Genomic DNA, 13,191 nt, shown 5'->3' on the forward strand with positions numbered 1-13,191 from the left:
AAGCAAGATACCAAGCAAGAGACTAATTTTATATGTATCTGAAATAGAGATATAATAGAGACACCAACCTTGCTGGCATGTTTTGGGCACATTGAAATATGCATAAAACACATTAGTGAGATTTTTTCTTTGTGTGTTACATAAGGTATTTCTATTATAATCATTATCTGAAAGTTTTATGACTAGAGTAAAAGCTCTGATTTGTCTAAATAATCGCCCAATATTTAGATTCAAATAGTTTTGCAAGTATTTGGTTAGAAAGTTATTTTTAAATATAATATTTCAGAATTCTTATCTTTTTCAGAGTAAAACATAAGGGCTATTCTTTGAGGGACTGTTTTGCTCTCTAACAGAAAACGTGTATGATTTGCAACCATCAGGGGATCAGAAATGGGATCTCTGTTTTTCTAGCCAGTTTTGGAGCAGTTTCACACCATTACCTTCAAGGGTTATGAGTCTATCACATGTCCATTAGTGCACTTACCAAAGATAAAACAAGGAATTATTTCCACGGTTCATTCAGATAATGGATGAAAACTCAGAGGACTTTCCAGATGGAGTATCAAGATTCTGCAGAGGAAAGAAAAGGTTGGTTTTGAGCATTTAGAAACCTGAAGGAGGAAAAATACAACTGGGTAACTTATGATATTGCTCTAGAAAATGCAAATAAACTCTATAAATTACAGTTCGTCAAGATGGAGATGGCCACTAAAACCTTTCGGAATCTTATGAACTTGAAGACCCATTGCAAGTCTCGCTTCATTTTTAATGTTATTTTTTTGGCCCCCATTTCTGTTATAGATCTACAAAACCAAATCTCCAATTTGAAATAACAGTTGATCTTCACAAATATAAATTAAGCAAGTAAATATCTATTTCGGAAACACCCCATTACAGAGCTGATCTACCTAATGCATATTCCCATAGATATGTAAATACGATAATTGAACCCATTAATTTCTATTTGACCAAATTCAAAATACACTTTCATACATGATCAACATAACTCAAATGACTGTTGTCCATTTAGGTATTCCTTTTATGCACAAAAATATTAAAATCAATATACTCTCTATTTCCTTTTTTTTTTTTTTTTTGAGTTAGCAGGGATCAAAGGGACTCTTTTTTTCTTTATAACTTCAACATTGTGCTCATTTCTTATATTATACTGTGTATGTTCCTCCAAGGTATTATGTATTTTTCTTGTTAATGAAGCTGAAAAATATACATTGTGTTACTATGTTGTGGGTATAATATTGCAATAAGCTCAAATGGCAATAGGAATGGTTCTGGGCCAAAGCACAAGGCTGCAACAGACAGTAAATCTCCTGGCGGTCTCAGCACAGGCTAGTTTGATCTCTGAACTTTCATTGCTTTCGTGAACAATCCTTTGTGGACTTCTGGATCCCAGTCTCCGACAGAAGTCATTGGGAGGCTGGGTTGACCATGGTAGGAAGCAGGAAGTAACACCAAACAAAAAGATTGTCTTATTAGCAGTTCTTGCTCCTAAAGAGACAGAAGGGAATTCATAAGCATGGGTAGTATTTGTATGAGATACTCAACCAAAGCATAGGAAAGGATCAGGGTAGAATTGCAAATCGTTATGTGCTGAGCCTTCAAACGGATGTTGACTGTGAGCTATGACTACAGATGAAACACAATTAAGGTAAAATGACTATCAAATGCGTATCTGTGTGTACTCGAAGATGCCTTGTCTCTTCTTTATTTTTGCTTTTATTTTTCTCTTTGTAAGAAATCAACCCTTAATCATCTACCCCCATCTGCTGCAGACTACCCTGCACCTTTTATTTTTCCTTTTTCTCAACAAATTCCCATCTTATCCCTACAATCTTTTCATTCTCAGGCAGGGCTTCAAAATTATAATTGGGATTATGTTTTTTGGAAAGTAAATCATGTCTGCAAATGTCACATAATTGCTTTGGTAGAGATACTTATGACGTCATTTTTCAGCTTCTAATGAGCTTAGAGACATTTTTAAGTTTAAATTTTGAACAGTTCTTAGTATAATGCCTCAAATTCAGAGCATCAACTGACTCATGATATGAAATAATACACCATTAGATTGCATGTACTAATAGCTATTTTTGTTTCCTTTTCCCAAGAATTCTGTAGTCTTACCCAGAAAATAAAATTTTGCAGCTAATAGGGACATCTCCATTTTAAAAATATGACTAGTTCTTTTTCTTAACTAGAAAAAAATAGTAACTTTAAAATAAGGCAGAAATCAAAGTATTTATTTTAATATCTATTAACAGATACAAAATAGAATCAGTTCTTCATTGTTAGAAAATATAATTCTTTTTTTAAGTATAATTATCGTGTTAGGGCTGGGTAAACTGAACAGGGTTTGATTTAAATAAATAAATAAATAACCAGCTGGTGTTGCTCACTGGTTGAGCATCGACCTATGAACCAGGACGTTACAGTGCATTCCCAGTCAGGGCACTTGGTGGGTTTGTGGGCTCAACCCCGGAGTGGAGGGCGTGCACGAGGCAGCCAATCAATGATTCTCTCTCATCATTGATGTTTCTATCTCTCTCTCCCTTGCCCTTCTTCCCTGAAATAACTTCAATGTGAAAAGAAAAATATGAAAAGATAAATTATGAACAAATTATGCAAAGATAAAAATTATGCATCCATGCTTTTTCTTCTTACAATAAATGCCAGAAGAAAAAAAAAACATGTATAAACGTATATTACAAAGTGCTGCTCTCTCCTTGTTACATAATGGCAGGAATGGCCAAGAAAACACAAATGAAAAGGGAAAATTTTTCATGGGTGAGCAAAGGCTGATCAGAGTTTAACAAAATATGTTTTAAAAGATGCCTCTTCCTTCTAGGTCAACACAGTAGGCCAGGACTGATACCTCTAAGAGCAGCGTGAGGGTAGATTTTAACTCTCAATCACCCACTCAGACAAGCGTCCTTTGTGCAAAACATGACCTACATACTATGATGATATTCCCGTTCTACCTTCACATTCCAGCTTTATATTCACAAGCAGATTAAAATATGGAATGATCTTGAGGGTAACTATTTCTTTTTACACAGCCTAACACTATCACCACAAGGGTAACACTCATCAGGTACTGTAATAAATTGTTTTTTTGTTATTGTTTGTTTTTTGTGGGCTAGTGGTCCCAGTATTTTTGACCAAGTTTTATATTTTTCACTAAGTGAAATTGTGATGCCGTTTAGTTCTTAACTTTTCTTGTTTCTGGTAGATTCAGGGGTGTTGCTTTAAGATATCTTGAAAACATGAACCAAAGATTAGGACTCAACTTTTTTTTAGAAAGTAGCACAAGTTGTAAAACCCTGTTGACTTTTATTTTGCTCTTTTACCTTGATCTTCTTGTCGGACTTTAGTTGTCTCATACTAATCTCTCCCAGTTGCTTAGTTTGGTGTTTGCTGCATCTTGTCTTGTGATTGCTACAATACAGCTTTATGCTACTTGGCCATTTATCAATCTCAAAATAAATAACTGAACTTAAGAGGGATAATTTTCTGTCTTCCTTGAGCTAATATATTAACATTTATTTATGAGACTACTCCATTTCTAACATCAGTGAAAACAATGGATAGTAAACCAGATTCCCCATTGTTGCTGGTATTCGTGTGTGTCTCAGTAGAATCAATCTCTTACATCTCTTGATTCTCCTGAGTTAGAAAGTCTGTCATTTCATCATAAAATAGAATTTGATCAGTTTGAAAAATATGGTATGCAGAAGTTCTGTACTATTCTCCATGCTATTAGAAAATTTTTCAAATTGATTTTGTTTGACATGTTCATATATTTTTTCAACCAAAAATTATGACAGATGGGAAAATGGTATCTTTCACGTTTTTAAAAGACAAGGTTCAAGCTAAGAACTGTGTCAGATACTTCTCTATTCACCATGGCAAAGTTCGAGCCATAGAGTCAGTGCTTCATAAATTTCTCTTGAATTAAATTTCGTAGCCAATTTCCAGATTATAGTTTCATACTAGTTTCCCAGGTCTAAAAAGTGGCAACTAATAATTTTGTTGAAATTCTGAAAAGAGGCATATGTCAATATAAATGTATAAATATGTACAGTAGCCTCCCCCCTTATCTGCTGTTTTGCCTTCTACAGTTTCAGTTACAAGTGTGATCTGAAAATATTAAATGGGAAATTTCAGAGAGAAACAATTCACACGTTTTAAATTGCGCACCATTCTGAGTATTGTGATGAAATCTCTTGCTATCCCACTCTTGTCCACATGGGCCGTAATTCATCTCTTTATCCATGTCCGCTTTGTAAGGACACTACCTGCCCATTAGTCACTCAGTAGCCATCTTGGTTAGCAGATAGACTGTCTGGGTATTGCAGTGCTTGTGCTCAAGTAACCCTTACTTTACTTAATATTGGCCCAAAGTGCAAGAGCAGTGGTGCTGCAATTTGGATATGCCCAACAGAAGCTGTGAAGTGTATGTTTATACAGGAGAAAACATAGTATATCTAGGGTTCCATACTACCTATGGTTTTAGGCATACACTGAGGGTCTTGGGACTTATCCCTGTGGATACAGGGGGATTACTGCATAGTGTACACTGAGGGACAGAAAATAGGAATCCTGCCTTGAAATACAGAGAACTTCCCTCAGAAAACCCTTAGGCCTTAAATTCTAAATGAGCTATACCTTTGGATTCATGCAAGGACAACTTGCTCACACTGAAAGGTGTGTGTGTGTGTGTGTGTGTGTGTGTGTGTGTGTGTGTAGGGGTGTATAATAATTTGGGATTACATATATATTTTGATATATGATTAGGAAATGCATCAACAAAACCAAGAGATCACTTGTATTCTTGCATTTGCTTATATGGTGTGTAGCAATGGGGAAAAGAATCCATTTCAATCTTAAAGAATATGCAAAGGCACTAAACAACCTAGAGTTTAATTAGAAAATAGTGTCTAACCCAGCCGTGGGCAAACTACGGCCCATGGGCCAGATCCGGCCCGTTTGAAATGAATAAAACTAAAAAAAAAAAGACCGTACCCTTTTATGTAATGATGTTTACTTTGAATTTATATTAGTTCACACAAACACTCCATCCATGCTTTTGTTCCGGCCCTCCGGTCCAGTTTAAGAACCCATTGTGGCCCTCGAGTCAAAAAGTTTGCCCACCCCTGGTCTAACCTATAGGACAGGATAAAGGAATCCTATATAATAAAAGCATAATATGTACATCGACCAAATGCAGAATGACCAGTGGAAAGACCGGTCTCTATGACACACACTGACCATCAGGGGGCAGATGCTCAATGCAGGAACTGCCTCCAGCCTGCAAGCCCCAGGCCAGCCAAGGTAGGTGTGAGCAGGGCCCCCCAATCGCCCTGCCATTTGCCCCACAGATCAGCCCTGGTTGCCAGCCAGGCCTAGGGACCCTACCCATGCACGGATTTCGTGCACCAGGCCTCTAGTATTTTATATTGCCTTATTACCGAAAGAACAAAAGTGAAGAGTGATTTTGGGAATGGATGTGCGAGGGCCACACGTGGACAGGCATGGGTAGTATTGAAGCACATTGGAACAATATAAATTTGCTTTGGAATGTAGCCTAGTAACTAATTAATGCCATGCTATTTTTTCCCCTTGAAAACCATAGAAACAAAAACATTTGACTTAATTTTAAAGATCAGTTGCATTTCAGCTGTTGCTAGTTTTAAATGTTCATTTTCCCTGAATTCATTTCACTGACATTGTACTTCACTGTCTCATGTAGTTTAGAAGATTGAAGACACTAACTAAGCTATAAACAGCTATCAACGAAAAAAGCCCAGCCTCACAAATTACAATTAAACATTGAGAAGTTTATATTATTGGTCACTCTTTTAGGGGTGACTTGATTTTTACATGAATTATAATGGTGTGGCTATATTTTTGTACCCTGGAATTATGATATTTAATATTGTTATCACAACAAGGAACAAACAATTGCTTAAGGAAATGGGTGATCCTCTTGCTCTGAGCTACAGTGCTGACTCAGTCATGCAGAACTAATTTCCTGGCGGTCTCTGAATGCACATAAAGCTGCTCTGTAGCTGCCACTGACAATGAACTAGTGACTGGAAAAAGGAATCTTAAACACAGTCACATCTCCTGACTGTGAAAATCCTGTTCACAAGGCACGCTGATCTAATATGCTGCACCACAGAAATAACATTAAAAAAAAAAAAAAATGGCTACAGAGTATACAAAGTTCCTCATTTTCTATTGGGGGTGGGGTGTTGCTAGGCAACTAAATCATTTTTACATATTCCTGAGAGCACCACACTTCTATTTTGGGTATTTCTTTACCATGAATAACATTGAAGTTTGCTAGATACATGATTTTATAGTAAATATGTGTCATGTGATATCTTAAACAAAGCAGTTATTTAACATTTGAATGACTCTTTTCAAGAAAGTCCTAAAACAATTTCAGTAGAGTGTGTTATAGCAAGAGTGATAATATCTGATATTTAAAAAGGAATATACCATTCAAACCCCATGTGTAACCTAATTACAATGATTAGCTTGCTAATTAGTGTTTATTGATTGGGATGGTTAAGTGATTGGATTTTGTTTTAAAATGCAAATATTAGAACCAAATAGGTTTCCCAGAATACTATTTGGCAGAAAATGAAGCTAGAGTTGCATCATACAGTTACTCCATGTGGTTTTGCAAGGAGCTAATTGTACTGGCGATCTGGGCATAGGACAAGACTTTACTGCCCTCTAGTAGTTACAGGGCCTGCCAAATTCATTTGGGAAATTCATTCTATTTAGGAATTTAGAGATACTTAAGAGAGTAATAGCATCAGTATCTAAGAATAAAGATTATCTTAAATGTGCTAAAGTTGGAGACAACTCTCAATCATTCCCCCCATCGTCTTTATGTTAGTTAATCATTACTAAAAAATTCAATTAAAAGATAGTCATATTGCCGAAACCGGTTTGGCTCAGTGGCTAGAGCGTCGGCCTGCGGACTGAAAGGTCCCAGGTTCGATTCCGGTCAAGGGCATGTACCTGGGTTGCGGGCACATCCCCAGTGGGGGTGTGCAGGAGGCAGCTGATCGATGTTTCTCTCTCATCGATGTTTCTGACTCTCTATCTCTCTCCCTTCCTCTCTGTAAAAAATCAATAAAATATATTTAAAAAAAAAAAAAGATAGTCATATTGCATACATCATTTTAATCAAGTTTTATTGACCTTTAAATCATGTATGATACCTTCTAATCAAAATCCAATTTCTGAAAAAATGTAAATATGAAGAAAGAGATATATATTTTTTGTCAAATTGGAAGACATGGTATGGAATAAAATGAGTTGGGGCTTTAAATACACAACTAAGTTGACTAAAGTAGATTTTAAGTTCAAAACAATCATTTAAAAGTATTTTATATTGAATTAGTCATTAATTTTAAATATGAATAAACAATTATTGTAATTAATTTTAAAATAATGGGATTCATTGACAATATATTCATATAACTATTTCCAACTCATTGAATCCTAAAAAAATTATAATTAAAGTAATCTTTTTATCTTATTGGGCTCAATAATTAATTCAAGAGGATTTTTTAAATTTCCAAGTGTTTGGAACTATTAAAATATAAATATATATATTTATAAATATAAATATTTATATTTCTAGCCAATATAAATTATTTTTTGGAAATTTTGAGATTGTTTTGATTTGTGTGTTTCAGTTTAGACCAATTTCTGAAAATGTTTCATGGAAATTTAAAGTCACATTTCCTATGTGAGGTTAAGAAGTCAAAATACACATCAACATTTTTCCTTACTGATCGTGTTGTATGTTCTTCAGATCTTCATACTTCTACTTCATCTGACACAGAATGAATGATTACTGTATTTTAAATTTTATATTTTAAAAGTGTTTCTCTCAATTTATCATTTTTTTCCTTAACAGATTTTCTACCTATATTTACTTGTTATATTATTCAATTAATAGAGGCTTATACCAGTTATGTTTTTACTGTGCAGTTAACTTTAATTAGTATGTTTGTTATATTTGTGCTTTTTATTGAAATTATTTTCTGATCTAAATATTCCCGTTTTTGTTATACATTTTGCTCATTATTTTTCTTTTAAAATGTTTATGTCATTTTGGTACTCTTGTGGTGGACATTTATTATGGTTTTTGTTTGCTTTTCGTTTCTTCCTTTTGCAAAAGCTTCCTCCTTTGCTCATGGGGCTATTACATACTCCACCTTGGCTGCCACAGATATGGCTCTGTGATTCCCACACACCTGGCTACAGTGATGATTCAGAAAAGGATTTGTAGCTGTAGTTGAGCCAATCAGAGTTATTTCTTTCTCTGTGCATCACTCAGTAGTAAGAGTTTTAAAATTTAATTGTGGCTTGTTTATATCTTCCATCACCATAAGAAGAGAGCTTTCCAGTGAATGATGTCAGTGCTAAAAACTTAGGTGAAAGAAGACTAGCCATAGAGTCTCAAGGCTTCTTTTGAACCACTGGATCCTATCACATCTTAAACCAATCACAGCACTTGTACTTTACAAAGATATATGCCGATAAAGATTGCATATGTTGATTTAGATTTCTGTTACTAGAAGACAAGAGTCCTGACTAAAAAAGAAATATACAGTTATATATATTTTTACCTCAATCTGAGAATCAGTTAGTTATTAGGAAGTTAAAACCATTATTATGTTTACTTTTTAACCAAAATGTATTTGTTTTTAACATCATTTAAATCATAAATTATTTGTTTTAAATATCTATCAAGACACTTAAAATAAATTTAGATGATATGCCACAGTGCTTAAGTGCACACTTTCTGAAACATTTCGCTTGGTTTTAAATTCTGGCTTCACCACTTTCTGGCTGTGTGAAGATGGGCAACCTGTACATCGACTTCTGTACAGTAAAGGGAATGATAATACCTATATCACAGAGTTCTTGTGAGAATTAACAGTCTATGTAATTTTAATAAGAATTGAGATTATATACAAAGTGCTTAGAATATAGTGAGATACAGAGCAAATATACATATTAGCTAATATTTTTATTCCCTTTTAATTTTCCTTAAGAGACTGTTTTCTTTATATTTTCTGTAAGAGGGAGACTGTTTCTTCCTTTCATCTATCTATCACTATATTCATTCCTCTCTCTCTATTATCTATTTAAAATTTACTACTGGTTTATATTTAAGTGTGTGTTTTTAATAGCATATCTATTTCTAATTTAAACCTAGGCATGGAATAATTTTATCTGTCTCATAGCATGGTATGAACAGAAATATCTGCAGGCAGATTTTCTTCCACGGGAATCATTTTTAAAAAAATGATAATTATACTTATGATCATTACAGCTGTTCCATTTGTTCTTACTTCTTCCTCAGTAGCACCTGTAAGTTCATCAGATAGGTCTCCACTCTTTGCCCTCCTTATGTATATTCCATTTTATTTTCATTTTCCTTGGAAGCTTTTTCATCTTGTCACTCATTCACTTCTCTCCACCGTTGAGTCTCCTTTTTGTGGACTTTCCTATTGGAGAACTTAATTCTGATGTTCCATTTTAGGTATTTGTCATTCTTTCCATATATTTGTTGGAACTGCATTGCATTTCTGTACCCTGAGCACTCACTCAGTCCATTGTCTTTTAATCTCATCTTTAATTCCATGTTTCACAGTATCCACTGCTGGTATGTGCCCTATAGCTAGCTGTACAAAGTAGATGTTTTCCAACTATTCCATTTTGTTTCCGGGGGGGGGGGGGGGGGGGAGGGAGGGGGAGGCGGGAAGCTTTTTAAAGTATACAATTTGTCTGTCATTCTTAAAGGAAATTCTTTTTCTTAGATTGAAAAATTTTCTCTCCTTTTCTCTACTGTTGCTAATGATTTATTCATCTTAAATGAGATGGTTTTATATAGTAAGGATGTTTGCCAACAGGGAGAATGTGAACTCTTTTAAAAACATTAATGTTCAGCATGGCATGGATAAAATCCTTCTCAGCTTCAAGCTATAGAACCTAGATGTGTACATACCCTTAACAAATTCCCATGGCCTTGCAGCCTTATAAAAAACAGCTTTAGTGGCTAAGGAGGAAGTTTTTCCTGCTTGCATTGACTGGTTACCTCTGGGAGAAAAATGTATTTCTGTATAATAAAATGCAATTTATATTACTACTTTGACCAAAAGGAATACATAAAAATACAATTGACAAAATAAACTTTATCCAGGACACTCTCAGACTTCATCTTTAAGACTAGCTTTTATTCTGAGAAAAAGAAGAAAAAGAGCGCTTCCCTTGTCTCAGAGGCTTACTTAATTACCGATTTAGTCTAACCCTGGGAGCTGTAGCTCTAAGTGGGTGAAGGGATGAAGGTGCCCATGATGACTTGGGAGGGGGTGAGAAGTGGCAGCATCAGTGTGGACTGAGGGGCTTAGAGAGGCTCTCCCGCAGAGAAAGGAGCGAACATTGTTTCTTATTGATAAACTCTAAGTTTCAGTAGTAGTGAGTCTTAAAAGAGTTGGGTTTCATCTAATTCTAAGTTTTCATGTTGGACCCTGCTAATCTAGTTTTTGACCAAAGCATTCATTGATCACTGATAAGTTCTCAATATGATTCTTCTGTGAAAGTATAGCACATTCTTACATTTTAGTGCTGTTATGGTTTTTGTGACTTTTTGTGAGTCTTCATGGCTGTTCATATGAATAGTTAATTGCTGTTTTATTCAGAAAGTAATAGCATGCATACAAATTTTTATTAGACTTGTAATTCTAGTAGCAATATATCAGACAGATTAATCTGGGGGGGGGGGTGGGGGGTGGGAAGCTGCCATTACAAAATATGTATGAATTCTGAAAAACATTTACCAAAACAGCATCTTAAAGGATTACTTGGGTATTCAGGAAACTCGGGAAAACTCTGAGAGTCAAAAGGAAAGGTGGAGGCTTCCTCGTTGCCGTATCTACTGCAAGGGTGAAGACCATTCTCAGCAATCAGACTGTGGACAGCCCAGAGAATGTGGGCATAATGCTGAAGGGACACACAGTTATTGTGAAGGGCCCCAGAGGCACCCTGCGGAGGGGCTTCAACCACAATAAGGTAGAGTTCATTCTCATTGGAAAGAAAAAGAAGAGGCTCCGGGTTGACAAAGGGAGTGGTGGTGGTGGTGGTGTGTGTGTGTGTGGGGGGGGTAACGGGGGGATATGCAGGAACTGGCCACAGTTCACACTATCTGCAGTCATGTGCAGAACAGGATCAAAGGTGTTACACTGGGCTTCCGTTACAAGATGAGGTCTGTGTATGGTCACTTCCCCATCAACATCGTTATTCAGGAGAATGGTTCTCTTGTTGAAATTAGAAATTTCTTGGGCGAAAAATACATCCGCAGAGTTCGGATGAGGTCAGGCGTTGCTTGTTCAGTATCTCAAGCCCAGAAAGATGAGTTGATTCTTGAAGGAAATGACATTGAACTTGTATCAAATTCAGCTGTGTTGATTCAGCAAGCCACAACAGTTAAAAACAAGGATATCAGAAAAATTGTGGATGGTATCTAGGTTTCTGAAAAAGGAACAGTTCAGCAGGCTGATGGATAAGATCTAAATTGCCCAGCTATAGGAACACCAAGATGCTGAATGATTTGTCATACTTGTTTGTGAAACTATAAAGATGTACAATAAAAGCCTTGTATTGAAAGAATAAATAAATAAAAAGGAAAGGTAGAATTAAAATCACAGAGGTTGCAAGTCTGAAATTCCTCGTAGGCCAATCTAGAGTATTTGCAGTTTGATAACCAAGGGGCTTTGTTTTTAACCATCCTATAGAGACAGGACAAGACCTTGTTTGAATGTATAGAAGGTAATAAGAAGGAACCAAAACACTGAAACACTAGAAATTAATCTATAGCTTCCAGCAGAGCAAAGGTTTTCTCTACATCTCTCTAAACTCCTGGTCAGAGGAAATATATTACCTATTAAATTGTAACTAAGGGCCTAAAATTCAAATATGTTTTTTTTTAATATATTTTATTGATTTTTTGCAGAGAGGAAGGGAGAAGGACAGAGAGTCAGAAACATCAATGAGAGAGAAACATCGATCAGCTGCCTCCTGCACACCCCCTACTGGGGATGTGCCCGCAACCAAGGTACATGCCCTTAAACGGAATCAAACCGGGGACCCTTCAGTCCGCAGGCCGACGCTCTATCCACTAAGCAAAACCGGTCAGGGCTCTAATATGTTTTGATTTTGAAATTATACTGTGTTGGCCAGAAAGCAACAAGCTAAGAAATTAAGATGAAAATATGTCCCAAGCCAAGAAGCAACTGATAAAAGCAAATGTAAAGATGCTCAAAGAGTTCCTCAAAAAATTGGAAATGGAACTCCCATTTGACCCTGTGATCCCACTACTAGGAATATATCCCAAGAAACCAGAAACACCAATCAGAAAGGATATATGTAACCAGATGTTCATAGCAGCACAATTCACCATAGCTAAGATCTGGAAACAGCCTAAGTGCCCATCAGTAGATGAATGGATTAGAAAACTGTGGTACATCTACACGATGGAATACTATGCTGCTGTTAAAAAGAAGGAACTCCTACCATTTGCAACATCATGGATGGAACTGGAGAGCATTATGCTAAGTGAAACAAGCCAGTCAATGAAGGAAAAATACCACATGATCTCACTCATTCATGGATAATAAAGACCATTACAAACTTTTGAACAATAATAGATACAGAGGCAGAGCTGCCTCAAACTGATTGTCAAACTGCAGTGGGAAGGCCAGAGAGAGTTGGGGGGCAGGAGGGAGGGGAGTAAGAGATCAACCGAAGGACTTGTATGCATGCATATAAGCATAACTAATGGACATAAGACACTGGGGGGTAAGGGAGGGTAGGGGTTTGTCAAGGGTGGGGGGGGGGGAAAGGACACTTATGTAATACCCTTTGTAATACTTTAAGTGAAAACAAAAATAAAAATAAAAAAAAATAAATAAAAAAAAAACAAAAAAACAAAAAAGATGCTCAAAGAAATCAGAGTCAACTCCATTCCTATAGGATTCCCAAGGATAACTTTTTGTTTAAGATTAGGTCAGGGATTTCTGCTTCCAGGAATGGTGAACTGTGCTAACCAGACTAATCGTCTGGCTAAGGACCAATGAAAAGTGG

The 13,191-nt window shown here is 36.0% G+C and overlaps 1 pseudogene; it reads left to right on the forward strand.

The window, feature by feature from the left end:
* The first annotated feature begins 526 nt into the window (after nt 1-526).
* Nucleotides 527-11,584, forward strand: LOC139012878 (large ribosomal subunit protein uL6 pseudogene; annotated as a pseudogene).
* Nucleotides 11,585-13,191: the final 1,607 nt, after the last annotated feature.

Source organism: Myotis yumanensis, unplaced genomic scaffold (genome assembly GCF_028538775.1).
Source record: "Myotis yumanensis isolate MYYU_CA2020_CCGP unplaced genomic scaffold, mMyoYum1.0.hap1 SCAF_6, whole genome shotgun sequence".
Classification (NCBI taxonomy): domain Eukaryota; kingdom Metazoa; phylum Chordata; class Mammalia; order Chiroptera; family Vespertilionidae; genus Myotis; species Myotis yumanensis.